The sequence below is a fragment of the Oreochromis niloticus genome, linkage group LG3, assembly GCF_001858045.2.
Source record: "Oreochromis niloticus isolate F11D_XX linkage group LG3, O_niloticus_UMD_NMBU, whole genome shotgun sequence".
Lineage (NCBI taxonomy): Eukaryota > Metazoa > Chordata > Actinopteri > Cichliformes > Cichlidae > Oreochromis > Oreochromis niloticus.
In genome coordinates, this window is record NC_031967.2 from 67,144,181 (window position 1) to 67,161,281 (window position 17,101).

The 17,101-nt window shown below is 38.8% G+C and overlaps 2 protein-coding genes across 2 annotated transcripts in view; both read right to left on the reverse strand.

The window, feature by feature from the left end:
- Positions 1-10,685, reverse strand: part of LOC109199417 (programmed cell death 1 ligand 1) — a 198,748-nt gene extending 188,063 nt beyond the window's left edge. The window contains exon 1 of the mRNA XM_025905333.1: positions 10,568-10,685. The gene's annotated coding sequence lies outside the window, so the exon portion shown is untranslated. The remainder of the gene's footprint in view (positions 1-10,567) is intronic.
- The window catches only part of LOC100689895 (uncharacterized), a 125,577-nt gene that overhangs the window by 78,132 nt on the left and 30,344 nt on the right, over positions 1-17,101 (reverse strand). The gene's annotated exons all lie outside the window — the stretch shown is intronic.

Genomic DNA, 17,101 nt, shown 5'->3' on the forward strand with positions numbered 1-17,101 from the left:
CACACACAGTCCCAGTTCAGACTGAAGTGTGAACTGAGACGAGGTCTGAGCTTGAGCCAGGATGTGGTTAGCTTAGCATGGTTAGCAGTTAGCAACAGGATGAGCAGCTAGCTTGTTTCTGTCCTAAGTTAAAGATAAAGAGCAGCTGTACCTGGGACTCTTTGTTCTGATGGTTGTCTGTCCATAACTGACGTCTTCAGTTCTCCCTCCTGAGTACACTACAACTGAATTCGTCTCTGTAGAACGAAACACATCAAAATTACTACACGCACAACAACTGCATTGCTTTTCTGCATTCTTTTTGGTAAAGTGGCACAGTAAAGAGATTAAGCGATAACAACTATGGCTGTTTTCTTATCTGAACTCTTCTGCTGTGAAACAGTTGTATACATGGAAGTTTTCTTTGACACAGGACGACCATAAAGCTGCCATCCGCTGTAAATGCTGACTGATGTATTTCACCATGGAGCACAAAGCAAACATCACAGCATTAAGGCTGCTATTCTCCAAATCAGGTAAAGAGGAGTTGTATTGTCTCCAGGATCCAGTTAATTAGAATCTTCAACAAGATGAACGTGTTCAACATGTCAGAGTGTCATGGAAAGGTGGGAGGTATTGAAGTACAATACTTCCATTTTGCTACTTTATTCGAATTTTCAGGAATCTGTACTTTACTTGAGTAGTTATTTTTTCTGACAACATTTTACTTTTACTCTCTACATTTTTAAACAAATATCTGTACTTTCCACTCTTTACATTTTTGAAACAGAGTCATTACTTTTGCTTTCAAACATTTCCAATCGCTGTGACCCTTCAAACATCAAAATGATTTGAGCCTAAAAACAATAGTATTTTGGTATGTGGTATAAAATATAAGAAATAGGCAAAACTGTGTGTCATAGTCAGGGATTAAAGATGGTGTTTTTCTTTTTTTTCTGCACAGCACTAAAATGAATGCTAATGTTCATAGGTTCTGGTTGCTTTAGTATCTAGCTAGCCCTCGAAAAGGGGAAGGAGCATAAAGGGAGTAACGTTGTTTAAGAAGCAGGTAATTTCAAATGCAACATGTCTATCAACTTAATAAACATCAGCAAACACACAAACTGTTTGTGTGCAGTTTGTCTCACAGTGTGTTGCTAGCTAAAGGTCCGGCTTTGGGACCGTTAGCAGCTCACAGGGACTGAAAAGAAAGAGAGCTAACTTCACTCAGAGATGGAGAAAGATAAGAATAGAGGAAAGGAGAGGAAGAAGAGAGCTTAGAGTTAAAAATATGTGTTACGTTTTATTCAAAAACTTCCTTGAAAACAATCTGCAGTTTAGGTTTGTCACACTGTGATGGATTTAGTGTGTGACTGCTGCACAGTGGCTGTGGTTTCATGGTCAGAGTTAGCTTACATCAAATGTAGCAGAGATCAATTTAAAACTAAGCTGATGACACTGAAATTAATTTACTAAATTTCACCTTCACACTAACTTTATCCAGTCTAGTATAAGGACAGTGTACATACACAGTGTACTGTAAGTGTATTGTACGGAAATCAGTCAAGATAGCTTGTGAAACATCTGCTCACAACTTGTTGAATTCAGCTTACAAAGAACAGCAAACCTCAGAGCAGCAGATCAGAGCCTACTGATGGGATTTTCCACACACTGAACCACTGTGTGAGGTTCAGTGTACAGATATTTTCTACTTAAATAAAAAATATCTGTACTTTTGCCACCTCTGGTATTGAAACAGAGACAGAACAGATTTTTTCCAGATAAACAATGAACAGCCCTGTGTTGAAACACCTGCAGCTGAAGTGTTTTCTTTCTATCAGAAACAGGATGCTGGACGACTGCAGAGCTGTTAGCTTCAGTTACCCACAGTTAAAAACATGATTACATAAAATCAGAAGCATTTTTGTTGCACTGTTACAACCATCCATATTTAAACACTTCTGATCATCCCTCACATGTTGCATATTGTCCCCATCCATTATATAACTCAACCAAAATAAACTTCATGCTAACTCAGTCTGAGAGCAGAAAAAGGAGAGAAAATGTTTTCGTACCCATTTCATACCAAACACATTTGCAGGTCCATTAAATTCTTCACTCCTATTTTCTGTAAATGTCCCCAAACTGTAAAGCTACACAAAAACACTCCTAGAAGAAAATCTGACCACTCAGCAGAACTTTTCAAAACATCCTCCTCGATGATATTACCTCGCTGCTGTCTGATTGGCTGCTGCTGCTGATTTGATATCTTGATGGTGTTGTACATGACATGAGTGATGATTTCATCTTCTAAAACATCTTTATGACATTCTGAAATTTTCCAAAATGAAAAATAAGAAAGTTGTTACTGTGGTCATAATAAATGTGACCTTTATTCTGCTAAACAATCTCAGACATTAAAAATATGGAAGTCTGAGTCTCACCTTCAGGTTTGCTGTGAACACATCGTCTCAGCAGCAGAACCAGTAACACCAGTAGAACCACAACACAGACTAATCCAACACATGATAACACAGAGAGAACAGGAGGAGGGAGTGATGGAGCAGAGGTGGATGTAGGAGGAGAGGTGGATGTAGGTGGAGGTGTGGTGGTGTGTTTGTCTAAAATAAAGCAAACACAGTCATTAAGTTGTCGTCACATTGTGAATGTTGAAAGCTGCAGAAACACAGACAGGTGAGTGTGTCACCTGTGACAGTGATCCAGCTGGATGGAGACTCTCCATGACCGCTGATGTCACACTTGTAGAGGCCTTCATCAGACCTGGAAACATGCTGGATGGTCATGTGACCTGTAGGCTGCTTCCTGATGAGGGAGCCATCTTTATAGAAAGCAGCTGGGAGGTTGGAGGGAGTGGTCTTTGTTTTACAGAGCAGAGTGACGTCATCTCCCTCCATCACAGGGAGGACAGGACTCTGCAGGATCACTGATCCACCTCAACACAGAGACAAACTACAGCATTTCATCCATTTACACACAGCTTCATCAACACTAACTCCACACACTCAGCTTACCAGTGACTGTCAGGTTAACCATGTTACTGATGGGACCCTCTCTGGACTCACACCAGTAAACTCCACTCTCCAATGGGAATACAACAATGTCACAAGTGGAACCAGCTGGTTTCCCCCACCCATCTCCACACTGAGTCCTCTGTTGTTTGCTTGTGTTTCTCCTCAGAGTCCATCCAGCAGAGCTGTCGTCCTCCTCACAGCTCAGAGACACAAAGTCATATTCAAAGAACTGAGAGCTGCTGGGACTCACAGTCAGACGAGCTGTGAGGGTTAAAATGAAAAACTGATGATCTGGTAGACTTTTGTCAAAAACAACAGAATGACGTAAAAGGTGTTTTGTTAAATAAATAATTTCATTCAGTTTTTTATGTGAGCTCCATTGTGAACCATGAACCCAATCAGGTCATATCAGTGAGCATTTATCAGGTTTAAACTGTGACAGAAGAAGGTTACTGACCTTGGTTTGTTGTGCAGCTCAGCAGTGAGATCAGAACTAAAGAGAAATGACACTCAGGTTGATTTGAGGTGAACATGAAGAACAACTCCACACAAACAGCTGACAAACACACAAACTTATTTCTCTGATGTATCTGCTCATTTTCAATTTGATGCCAACAACATGTTTCAATAAAGTTTGGACAACAAGCGCCTGAAAAAGTAAATCCCACAATGTCATGTGTCCACTGTGCAGCTGTGTTGATATAATGAGTGAATGATTTGATCTTTTCACTGCCTGCTGTGTTTCCTCGACTCCTGAGCAAAGATAAAGAGTCAGTTCAGACCTGCAGTTGGTCCTCGTGGTGTTTTGAACTTGAATTCAGCCTGATTTGTTTTTCATGTCTTCTCCTCCATCATCAGTTATCAGGAGAGCAGACAGTCAAAGTACAAGAATTCAAACAAACACAGAGATTCTACTTACAGAGCAGACACAGCACAGATGTTTCCTTCATCGTCCTTCTCACTCATTTGAGCTTTTTTCATTTCTCTCACTGACACCAAGTAAAGCCCGCCCTCTTCCTCTGAGCACCAGCTTTCTATTGGTTAAGATACAGAAGTGAGGGACAAAGCTCAATATACAAATAAAAAAAAAATACATAAATGATGAAAAAACTAGGTAAACATATCATTTTAACACAGTGTCATGCCTCAAACATGTATTGGTTCACACCAATGAAAAGAAAAAGATCATTTAAATCATCTGTAGTTTGGTAGATGAACAAATCCATGTCCATGTAGTGGACGTCCCCTCAGTGAGAGAGGCAGATATGAGCTGAAACACAGGAATCAAACCAGGGACGCTGCTGTTATGGAGCTGAACTGGAACCATTCAGACACTGAGGCCCTCTGAACACATTTTAATTACAGCTGTGCAGAGACACACTGATGACTGACTGGAACACTATGGCTGTGTCCCAATTCAGGGTCTGCACACTTGAAGTACGCATTTCAAGTGCGATTACGTCACCGCCACGCGACGACGGCTGTCCCAATTCAAAGTGTACTTCAAATGCATACTCCAAATGCGCCGTCGATTTCCCCAAATTTCAAGCGTGGTCCGGTGCACGCTTCGTGGCCCCATATATCCCACAATCCATAGCGTGGCGGTGGGTGTGGATAACTTTGCCGCAAAATAGTGCAGAAGGGAGCGGCCGAAGAGTGAACTGTCAAAAGTAAGTACTGAATATGATGTCACTTATTTATGTGCGAATGTTTAAGAACATTAAAACATTACTGTTGGCCACATGTCGGGAAAGTTATGTGACATTAGTGATGTTTGTACTTTCAGCGGTAACTTGGTTTTAAAGCCTTTACTTCTAAATATATATATAGTTGACCTTAATCTTACAGAGAATGTGATGATTTTATGGATAATTAAAGTCAGTCATATATCCACAAACACAACAAGCTGAAAGTCAGTGATGCTGCTCGGTTTGCAGTCCTGAATATGACGGCACAAGCAGGATTCACTGCACTGTTAATGTTAGCTATGTTACATTGCTGCCTCTGGTCGGTGGTGTCGAGCCAAACGGACTTTAACGTGTGTTTGAACGAGCTGACGGTTCACTCGTTAAGCTGAAAGAAAGATGCTTTAATCACAGGAGTCACACATGTGTCCACTGGACCATCTGGGAACTCTTCTTGTTTAGCACTCGTAATAACACAAACACTAAATCCTCCTTCTCTTGTGCTGTTTTGTAGCAGTGTATACACCTGAGACTGTCACCTGTCTGTCTGTCCTGCACTCTCTCTCTGTTTCTTTCTCTCTGATTGTGGAATAAAAGTATGAACATGTATTTATAAGTTACACTTGTGTTTGAATCCTGCAGCTTATCACACATTTGATTTCCATGTGTGACAACTGCAAGTGTCCAGAGTGAGGACAGACTGAGGGACCCACTGCTGCACATCATCTGTGAGGCTTTGCACCCCTGATGATCCACCAGGACAAACTCAGCAGTGTGTGAGGAAGAGGAGGAGGAGGAAGAGCCAGCAGCAGCTGACAGATGGAGAGAATAGACAGACTGTTCCCTGTTTGTGAAGGACTGCTAGGAAAGTTTAACATAACTAATTGTCTGTCCTGAATCAGTCTTATTAGGTAATGTTCAAATAATGTTATCATTCCAGTGTTTTCAGTGTGGGAGAAAGTACTCAGGGCCTTCAAGTTACACACTATGAAAGGCAGCAACAAGTTTAATATTCAGAAACCTAAAGTATGTATCAGCAGCAGAATGGAGCTAAAGATAAATGTTTGTTTCAGTTCTATGAAGCTTTGAGTATTTTGGATTAGTAGCACTGCTGTGTTTGTTGCATCATATTGCTGTAATTGTTTATATGCTTTATATATTCTGAGGTAAGTTGATCTATAGTGTTACATCATATTCTATAAGGATGTTATGTGTTTGTGTACTTTCTGCCCAGTTTGACCCATTTAGCAGAAGTCAGCCTGTTTAAGGCTCTGATATCTATTCTGTATGACTTAAAGCAGTTATGACATGGTCTGATTTTCTCACCCAATAAAGGAATATTTCATATATCAGTCTGATCTTCATTCTATCAGAAACAGTTATCACAGCTCGTACATTTTCTTTTTACACATATATGTCAGCATTGAGCCAAATTTAGTAATGCCAACATATTGAAAGAACAATGTTTGTCTCTTATATATAATACATCTGTATACACACTGTCAGAGATACTTGTCTTTGAGTGAAGATTTAAGGTGATAGGAAATATAAATAACTGAAACTTGCATCTTTGACCCAGAGTTCAAGCTCATATATATATATATATAATCTGACAATACATATAATATTGTCCATATTATATTTACATTACCACAGTGAGATGACTTTAGTCTCATGAACAACATTAGCTAATTATTATTTACTAACTAATCTTGAAATGACTGTTCAGTACAGAAATGAAGCCCAACTATCATCTTTTACAGTCCTGTGGTCTCAACTAATCAAAGTGATGTCATGACAAAAATGAATGAACAACAAAAAAATTTTCTCATTCATTTCTGTCACACAAAGCTGTATGAAACATTTCTCGCGGTTAGTATCATGGTTGCTAGGCAACCTGAACAGCACGACGAAGGCTAGACCGTCCCATTTCACAAGCCTCTCACTTCCGCACTTCCCGTACTTGTAGTACGCACCGTACGTAGTACGCGTAGTGTGCGTACTTCAAGCGTGCATACCCTGAATTGGGACACAGCCAATGAATGTAAAAACAAAAAAAAACTGAGTTCTACTTCCTGTCTTGACTTTTTCTACTGGAATAAAAGAGCTGATGCATCTGACTGATGATGCCTGCCGTTCAGGAGAAAACTGCAGAAAACTGCTATTTGCCGTAAGGTTCGTATTATTGGGTTTTTATTCACTGATCTGATGATGGGGAACTGGGGATTAACTTCTGAAAGTCACAGAGAAACTTTGATATCTCAGTGAACTGCAGATAAAATTCGATAAAATCCAAACACTCAGATATGAAAGCTGAGCTAAGACTAGGCTAGCTCTCACTGAGAGTTTGGTTATCTGATAGCTTGGTCCATTTTTTTTTAATTTGAATATATTGAAAAAGTAATGAAAAGTAACATATCACTAGTTTATTAAACAGCAATGCCTAAGCAGTCCTTAGTTTTGAGAAAAATAATATTTAATCTGTCCTGTTCTCTTTCTTACATCTTTTCCCACTGAGTTTCTCTCCATGAGAAACAGTCCATCCCTGATGGATAAGGAACATTGTTTTCTGATATTTGTTGACATGTAGAGCTGCCACAAATGAATATTTTGATAGTCCGCTTTATTAACTTGTCCGATTATTAACCACTCGCAAATATGCTTATTTGCGAGTTACTATTAGTCAACTAATCATATCATGTATCCATTGGACGTAAAACATACAGCTTACTGCACCAGCATGCATCTGCTCTATCTATCTATCATTAGCTTACAGCTTTAAGTGTTTAAGGCAGGGGTCAGCATCCTTTTAGATCCAAAGAGCCATTTGGACCTGGTTTCCGACCCCTGGTTTAAGGTATGTGCTAACTAAAAATAAAGATAAGATAATAGTTTAAAATTTTGATGAAATTTGCTGATTGTCTTGGTGGACTTTAATAAACTCAGCCGTCTGCTCCTTGCTATCTAAAATATGGTAAATGGCCTGTATTTATACAGCGCTTTTCTAGTCCCTAAGGACCCCAAAGCGCTTTACATATCCAGTCATTCACCCATTCACACACTGGTGATGGCAACCTACGTTGTAGCCACAGCCACCCTGGGGCGCACTGACAGAGGCGAGGCTGCCGGACACTGGCGCCACCGGGCCCTCTGACCACCACCAGTAGGCAACGGGTGAAGTGTCTTGCCCAAGGACACAACGACCGAGACTGTCCGAGCCGGGGCTCGAACCTGCAACCTTCCGATTACAAGGCGAACTCCCAACTCTTGAGCCACGATCGCCCCGTACAACTGCCCCATTTATCTAAAATATAACAGGACACCAGAGTATATTCTCAAGCATCTCACACTTCTGATAATCAGTTGTCTGCTTGACCTTTGGACACAGCTACGATACCGCACACTGTTGCTTTTTCTTCGGGGTTTAACGGCAGCTGGCATCCTTGTACATGCAGTGCTGCCATCTTCTGTTTCAGTCCGTTCTACGTATACATGTGTCTATCAGGATCTTACAAAGCTTCAAACAATGCGTCGACTATTAAATTCATTTTTGACGATTTTGATAGTCAACGTAATCATGACTAGTTGTGGCAGCCGTATTGAGATGTTTGAAACATTTAGTTTGAAATTACCTGTCACTTCCATCCGTTCTCTTTCGCCTAAACTTATCAGGGTCGCAGACGGAGCCTATCCCAGTTGTCATAGGATGAAACCTATCACTGAAACAAACAAAACAAAAGTTACTCTACAGTAAAGCTCGATAGATGCTAAATTACTGCAACTATAGCTTCACTGACTTTTGCAGCATGAACACTGTGGCGGAGGTGTGGTCCCTGGCGTAGCTGCAGGGGAGGGGTGGCGCAGTGAGCTCAAGGGGGTGGTACCGGGAGGCAGGTGAGCCACAGGTGGTGGCGATTGTGTGACGACAGTGTCTTCTTTCTGTTAGTCTATAGTGACGGCAGAGTCGAGCGGGAGGAAGAGCTGGACTGGAACGGACTGTTACCAAGCAGAACTGTCAATAAATACATTTATTATGAGCAGAAATATTGTGTGTCACATACTTTACAAACACATAATGGGAATGACAGAAATTCAGAGAGGTCTATACATCCAGGATCAGCTGAGAGGAAAGCAACAAACTCCAGCCCAAAGATGATCTGTCTTGACATTAGCTAGAGATTCACATCATAGTCTCATGTGACAAATCAACATCAGTCACATGGGTGTATCAAATACAGGCTGCAGCAACACTCACTTCAAAAAAAAAAAAAAAGTAAAAAAAAGAGAGAGAGTAAGAAAAATAGACACATATGAGAAAAGTGACCCCTTGAACCCAAATGAGCTTGATAAGAACTACTTCAAATTGGGAAAACTTTCTTGCTTCATGACCAAAACCTGGAGAGTGGAGTAAGCTCTGCAGCAAATCTGTATTCCTTTAAATGGTGAGCAGTAGCTTTCCATCTGTTTAGACAGCACCCTGGGTGGGAAACACGAGGAAGTGTAGAGATCAGCCCAGGCCTGAAAAAAAAGACTTAAACCTGCCTAGCAACAGTCCAGTAAGAAATCTCCCTTAAATCCACTGCTCCAGAATATTCTTGAAGCTGACGCAGCTTTGCTTAGTGCTTTGATGATGCTGGTAATATATCAGGATGGTTTTCAGTTTAGGCTCAAAGAGTGACTCCAGTCATGGAAAAAGAAACAGAAAAAGTAAAAGCGCTATTTTAACGGCGCCCTCTTCCAGCTGTGAACAAATGCAGCGATTCATTTACTCAAACTCATAACAGAAAGAAGGAAAGACAGTAGCCTATGTTTAGAAGAACTCAAACATTTTACTTAAATAAGAGTAACTGGCTTCTTTTTTCCACTTTAACTGTGTTTACAGGCCATTATAGTCTTTATCTGTCTTACACCTCGACCAAACAACAAATACAAAATTAAAACGTAAATTAAAAAATCTAACTTTCTCTTCCAGCGAACATTAAAAAATATATATATCTCAGACGTATTGTTACATCTTTTCTACAATTTGGCGCATCTCAAATAAATGAAAAAAATGCAAAAAGTAGTTATATTAACACTAAAACACACAAGAAAGTAAAATATTCCCTCCAAACAAGTCTGTGTCAAAGAGTAACCTGCACAAATATATCACCTATTGTCATTTATTAGACTCACAATTGTTGGTTGGGAAAATTTCACATATTGCCCAACCTTAGTATATTACAGTGGTTCCCAAACTTTTTTTGCTGGGCCCCCACTCCCTCCCCACACACACCTAAACTCAGGGTGTGATTATTTTATGTGTAGTTGTTTTTTCCTGTGTAATTATATTCAACATTGCTATCAATACATTTCTCAAGAAATGCCTCTCTGTGCAAAATGGGTTCAAACACAACCAACTGTGGGAAACTGTTTGTGCGTGATTTGGACAGCCCAGCGCTGCTCCCGACACAGGGGAAACTAATTCTGTCGCAGAGACCTACCGATGATAAAACACATTGAATTCATTTAATATGATGTGATTTCACAGATGAAACCAGCCAACAGTAAATCAGACGCTTCACACTAACTCCACATGACATTCATCTGTAACCAGTAAAGTGAAGCTTTAATCCTGGTTCAGATGGATTAACATGAACAATCTGTTAATCCACTGAAGCTCACAGACTTCAGTCAACCTGTCAGATTACCAGACATAATTTTAAAGACTTACTGTTGTTCTGAAGGATCTCTGAAACCCTCAAACACTCTTCTGATCATCAGGATGGAAAATTATCCACTGAGAGCAAATAGAAAAAAGAAAGGAAACAAACTTTGACGATAGTGATTTGGTCTCTGGCTGCACTAAACAGCCCCAGTGAACAATCTAACCTGTATTTCCTTGTCAGCTGTTTCATACAAAACACCTTAGACCAGTTTGACTTCATAGCATCACCGTGGCAACCACATTCCCGGACTGAATCAGCTGACTGGATCTGAGCGTGTATTTGACAAACAAATACCACAAACATAATGAAAGTAGCAGAGAGGTGACAGCAACAGGAAGTTAATTCTCTGGCACAGGTGGATGTGTAGACTTTGTAGACTGTCTGTGTGTGTAGAGTTCAGATAAATGATGAATGAAGGGTCTCATGACAAATAAACAAATATAGACACTAATAAAAGAAGTCAAATAAAAGAAAACCAGTTAATATTAAACACACACATTACAGAAAACATCAAAGGAATTATTCTTAACTATACTGTTGTTGTGCTTTCAGAGTATACTGACTGATGTCAAGGTTGCTGGTTTGATTCTGGCTGGAGACACAAATCACTTTAGGACTGTCAGGAAGGGCACCAGGTGTAAAACTCTGTAAATCAGAATAAGGGGCACTAACTGCTGTGGGGTCATCATGTGACCAGGAGCAGTCAAATGTAACTACTTTCTCTTTTACTCAACAGTGTTGAATCTAACAGTGTTGTTACTTTCATCTGTACAAAGTTTGTGTAAATAAGTTCTCACAGACAGAAAATCTGTGACAGCACCTCCCACCTGACCACTTCACAATCAGCTGAGGATATTTGTACAATCATTTATTAAAGGTCTTTAAATACTACATATATATTTGGAATTACATACCCTTGCACTAAACAGCAGTGTTGGTTAAAATATGTCTATCATTTTGTGCCCTCATAATTATTGTTCAGGATATACATACATGACATTTTCAGGGCTAAAAATCTTTGTTAAACTCTGTTTCCAAGTATTCTGAATGTTGACATTTCCTCCATAAAGATCTGAAGGAATCTGTAAAAACAGTTTTGTGGTTGTGGTGAAGTGAGTCACATAAAGAGTGTCACATTTCAGAAAAGCCACAGTTTTGTATATCCTGGTCAGACTGGTTCAGCTGACAGTGTTTGTTGTTGGTACAGCTGGACTCTGGGTGTGTCAGTGCATATCATCATATGAGCTTCAGTAAAAGTAAATTCATCAAGGACTAAATGATTAATTGGATATTAACCAGATACTGATAATGAAAAGTTTTGCTTCTTTTCCAGTTTATTATTCCTCTACTGAAACACGTCAGCATGATTAGTTAAACGACATCAGGACAAATGTGATGAAACTCAGCAGGAGAGAAGAGACGAGGAGCAAAGTGTGACCAATAGAAGCAACGTCACAAGGTCACTTTGTTCCTCTGTGCTTGCAGTGAAACAACAACAGAAAATAAACTGTTTACAGTTAAAACAGTCAGCAAACACTTGAAATTATAGCAAAACCTGAGGATGCTGAGGGAGCTGCAGCGCCCCCTGATGTGGTTTTCCTCATGTCGAAACCACAACCAACAAACTGACATGACTCAGTTGCACAAAGAAATAATAATTTTTTCACTCCAATTAAATTTCTGATTTCTGATCTGATTTTCTTCCTTCACTTCTGAATATGAGCTGCTGTAGATACTCTTATTATTAAAACAGTTAAATCTGTCTTTGCTAACAGCAGAGCAAAGCTGCTAAAATAACACTTCACATTTTCTTGTTGTTAGACCAACTTTTTATAAATAAGTGTCCTTTGTTATGTAGGCCAAGCTGTTCTGTGAGTGCTGTCCAGTGCTGTATTTGTGTGTATGAAATATTTTCTTACATAATCCTATTTCACAGAAAAACAAAAAACATGTTCCAAAAAATGTTCACAGCTCAAAAATACTTTAAAACATGATTACAGTCTATCAGCTTATTCTGTTCATATTACATATTCCATCCATATTACAATTCATAAAGTTTTTCATAATGTCTTGTAGTATAACAATAATATACATATTGGAATTTATATTGTAAATTTAGCAATTAACAACAACAACTATACATTGCAATTATTCTACATTCTGAAAAATATGTGGTATGCTCCTGATAAAAAATATTGATATGTCACTGATGTTTAAACTACTCTAACTCACTGAATACACCAAAGATATGACCACAATACAAATGTAGACCAAATAAATTATGACTCTTACAATGTACAAGGTTTCCTTTGACTTACCACTAAAACCATTCAAATCAGTGAAAGTGGGCATAAGATGTCATCAAATTTAGTTTAATTTTAGTTATATTTTTCTATAATACTAGCACTCATTCACTTAAACAAACAAACAAACAACCAAACAAACAAAATTTATTTATAAGCATACTTAAAAACAACATGGGTTGAGCCAAAGTGCTGTACATAGTAGAGATAAAAAAGTAAACAAGCATAGAATTACTATAAAAGACTAGTCAGAGAGAGTACAAATGTGTTTACAACCGGGTTTTAAAATTGTCGAGTGTTGGTAAAGACCGCAAAGACAGCAAAATCTTTAAGTCGATTCTACGATGTACTGGTAACAAGTGTAAACGTGCCAGGATTGGGGAGATATTATTAAATTTGCGAGTGCCTGTTAGGAGTCATTATAAATGACTCCTGTAATCATTATGAACCTATAATTTGAGATACAATGAAATATACATAAAAAAAAAGTTTTTGTACATTACATGGGGATTACATACATAGCAGCACTGAAGTAGTTCCCTGCACTCCAGAGAGATAAGATATGTTGAAGAAAACAGGTTAGAAATGTTCTGTGTGGTGTTGAGGAGAAACATATTAAAAGCCCAAAAGTTAGAAGAAGCAGTCAGTTTAACAATAATGTAATACTTAATTTTAAATGAATAATACATTATTTTTAAGGTTTTTTTCTAACACTTATTCCACAGTATCTATTGTCATAATCAATTGTAACAGAGAGACAACACTGCCACCATGAGGTCACATTAAAAACACTACACTTGCAGCTATGCAGAGTTGCACTGGAATGATAGGACTTTTCCACTGGACACTCAAAGCAATTTATTCAGTATGCCACATTTTCCCATTCACAAGTTTTTGTAACTTTCAGTGTCTGACAATGTACAGAGAGCAATTTAGTATTCAGCATCTGGGCTGGATCAGACTGGAGCAGCCAGAAATCGGCCCACCATCAAATTATTGGAATCAGAATCAGAATACTTTATTAATCCCTAAGGATATTAAGTAAAGAAATATTAATTAGTATTGTCAAAGTAAGGTCAAAGACTTGTGGGTAATCCTCAGAGTGATGGAAGATTCCCACAGAGGCAATGAATGTGTAAATCTTACTAGTCTGTAAAATTAATAGGAGTTGAGCTGTCTATTTTTTGCTAAATATTATTTGCTGTGGGTTACTTCTTATTCTTATACTCCTTATGTTGGGTTAGATGTTCATTTTCTTTAAGACTTCTTTACCAGTAAAGTTGATTCTGTCAACACCAGAACATCTGTCTGTCCAATCCAGTGAACTCTTCAGATTTAGGTTCACATTTATCCATTTATATAATATTTTCAGCAATATGTCACACCTACACAGAGGTCTTTTCACGTAACTGAATTAAAACATGACATCTTTGAAGTTTCTGAAACTCTTGTTCAAAATTTGACCCAAACTGGTGGATATTTAAAGTGAAACTGCTCTGGTGTAACACCCAGTTTCACCAGTAGATGGGAGAAAAGTCATCATGGCCATTTCAAGCTTCACTGAGTGTTTTAACAGGAGGAGCTCTGATTCAGGCAGTGTTATATAGAGGGAAGTCTGGTTTGAGTCTGATGTTTGAGTCTGACACTAAAACAATTTTTTTAGTTTTTAAGTTAAACCACAAACACTAGTCAAACAAAGATGAGGTTAAACCTCATCTATGCTCATATGTTCTTGAATAAGTACAACTGAAAACAATATACAGTACACATCATGTACTAAAGTTTTTCTGTGTGTTTCACCCACTGAATGATCTCCCTGCTTTATTATCTTCATTCTTTGTTTTATTATTCTTGCGGAGAATCCAAATCACCTCTATGAAAACAAGCATCGAACATGCATAAATAAAATATGAATAACAGTAAAATTATGGAAGAAATTAAAAAAAATAAAATGTGGATGTCCTCTGGTCGGAGCTGCTGGGGGGACCAGTTAGAGACCACCAGCAGGACGTCAGTGGTTGGACTGGTGGACTACTTCAGTGAAGAGTAGACGACGTCTGGCTCTGGTTTAAAGTCTGAACACAAACACACACAGTTCAAACAACAGGAAACATGATTACAAGCTTTGTAGTTCAATCAAGACCTCCGAACTCCACCTCTCTGCATCACACACAGTCCCAGTTCAGACTTTACTGGGAACCAGTTCACAGAGCTACTGCTGACACTTTAAATCCTTCTTGAATTTTACTGTAACTGTGTATTTCAAGAAGAGCTACTGTGCCACTTAAAGGGGGATCCTTCTATGTATCCTTCCCACTAAATATATCGTCACATCCCCCAGCTGTACCTGGGCCTCCTTGTTCTGATGGTTGTTTGTTCATAACTCGCATCTTCAGTTCTCACGGCATGGTAGGCTGCTGCTGAATAGATGTCTGTAAAATGAATAATAAAAGTTATTTGCATTTTTGAAGGTGCATACCTATTATAACACTGCTTAAAACTATTTTTTATTAATGAAATGCTGGATATTAAAGAGATTAAGAGACAGGTTGGGGTTTTGGGGGGTTTTTTTTGTTTTTTTTGTTTTTTTTAAACACAGCATCTTTTGTACAGTTTTTTTCTCTGTACCTTTACTCTAGAACACAAAGTGAGCACAAAGAACTGGGGGGTGTTTCTGTGAAAAAGAAAAGTGGACGACCACAAGGCTGCCATCTTGTTTCAGTGAGGACTGACACTCTTCACCACAGAGTACAAAGCGAACACTTTTCACATGAACTCTAATATCAGCCTAACTATGCAGACTGTGACGACTAAACTAGAATCATCACTTTATTAAAAGTAGAATTTAGAAGTATAAATACTGAGATAGACTGAGTTTAAAATGTTGGAGTCATATAAATATAAATATAAAACTGAACTCTAAATCAACAACCCTGAAGTGTTTTCAACAGGATGCTGGACGACTGCAGAGCTGTTAGCTTCAGTTAACCACAGACCACAAACACACAGTCCAGCTCACAGTGAACAACAGTAAATACAGAGCGAGATTTTACAGACAGACAGTTGCATTTGAATAAGCAAGTCGACATTTAAACCAAGTATGAAGTTGAACTTTTTTTGAGCACATTAAATCAGGAAAATGTTTGTTTTATTGTTACAATTCACAACTTTTTCACTTCTGGTCATCCCTGACATGGTAAGAGTTAGAAACAGCCTTCATATTAATCCTGAAGTCAGATACTAGGCAGCCATCTTGGTCGTGCCTCTGAGATGGCAGATGTTTATGCAGATATTTTAATACTCCTACTTAAATGAAAAGGAGATTCACGACTTTAATTTTGCAGGAAGAAAAACTGCATGTGTAGAATCATCAGTCAAGTCTGATAAAGTCCCGAAGTTATCTTTCTGCTATCTTATGTCTTATATGTCTTCATCAGAGCATTAAACAAAGAGGAAACGTTTCAGAGTTCAAACATAACCTGAGTAAAGCTGCAGTTCCTGCAATGTCCACTTGAGGCCCCAAAAGTAAGTCAGTCCTGATAGATACCCATTTTGACATGTCCAACACAGCAGTCAAAGAAAAGACGATAAATACACTGATCAACATGTTTAATACGATAACAAAGAGCTAAAAGCTCAACATGAACTCTCCAAAGAAGAAGGTACTACCTCTGTGTTTTCTAATTGGCTGTTTTTGCAGATTTGATGTTCTGACATCACAGTACATGACATGGGTGATGAGGTCACCAGCTTCTTCTTGATCTGTTAAAATTTTCCAAAATGAACAACAATATAAATTAAATATCAAAACAGAGATTACATTTGGGAAAGTTGTTACTTTGATCATAATGAATGTGAACTTTATTCTACTAAACAAACTCAGACATGAAAGATCAGAAAGTCTGAGTCTCACCTTCAGGTTTCCTGTGAACACATCGTTTCACCAGCAGAACCAGTAACACCAGTAGAACCACAAAACAGACTGATCCAGCAAATGACAACACAGAGAGAACAGCAGGAGAGAGTGATGGAGGAAGAGTGATGGAGGTGGAACCAGGTGGAGGTGTGGATGTAGGTGGAGGTGTGGATGTAGGTGGAGGTGTGGTGGTGTGTTTGTCTAAAATAAAGGAAACACAGTCATTAAGTTGTCGTCACATTGTGAATGTTGAAACCTGCAGAAACACAGACAGGTGAGTGTGTCACCTGTGACAGTGATCCAGCTGGATGGAGACTCTCCATGACCGCTGATGTCACACTTGTAGAGGCCTTCATCAGACCTGGAAACATGCTGGATGGTCATGTGACCTGTAGGCTGCTTCCTGATGAGGGAGCCATCTTTATAGAAAGCAGCTGGGAGGTTGGAGGGAGTGGTCTTTGTTTTACAGAGCAGAGTG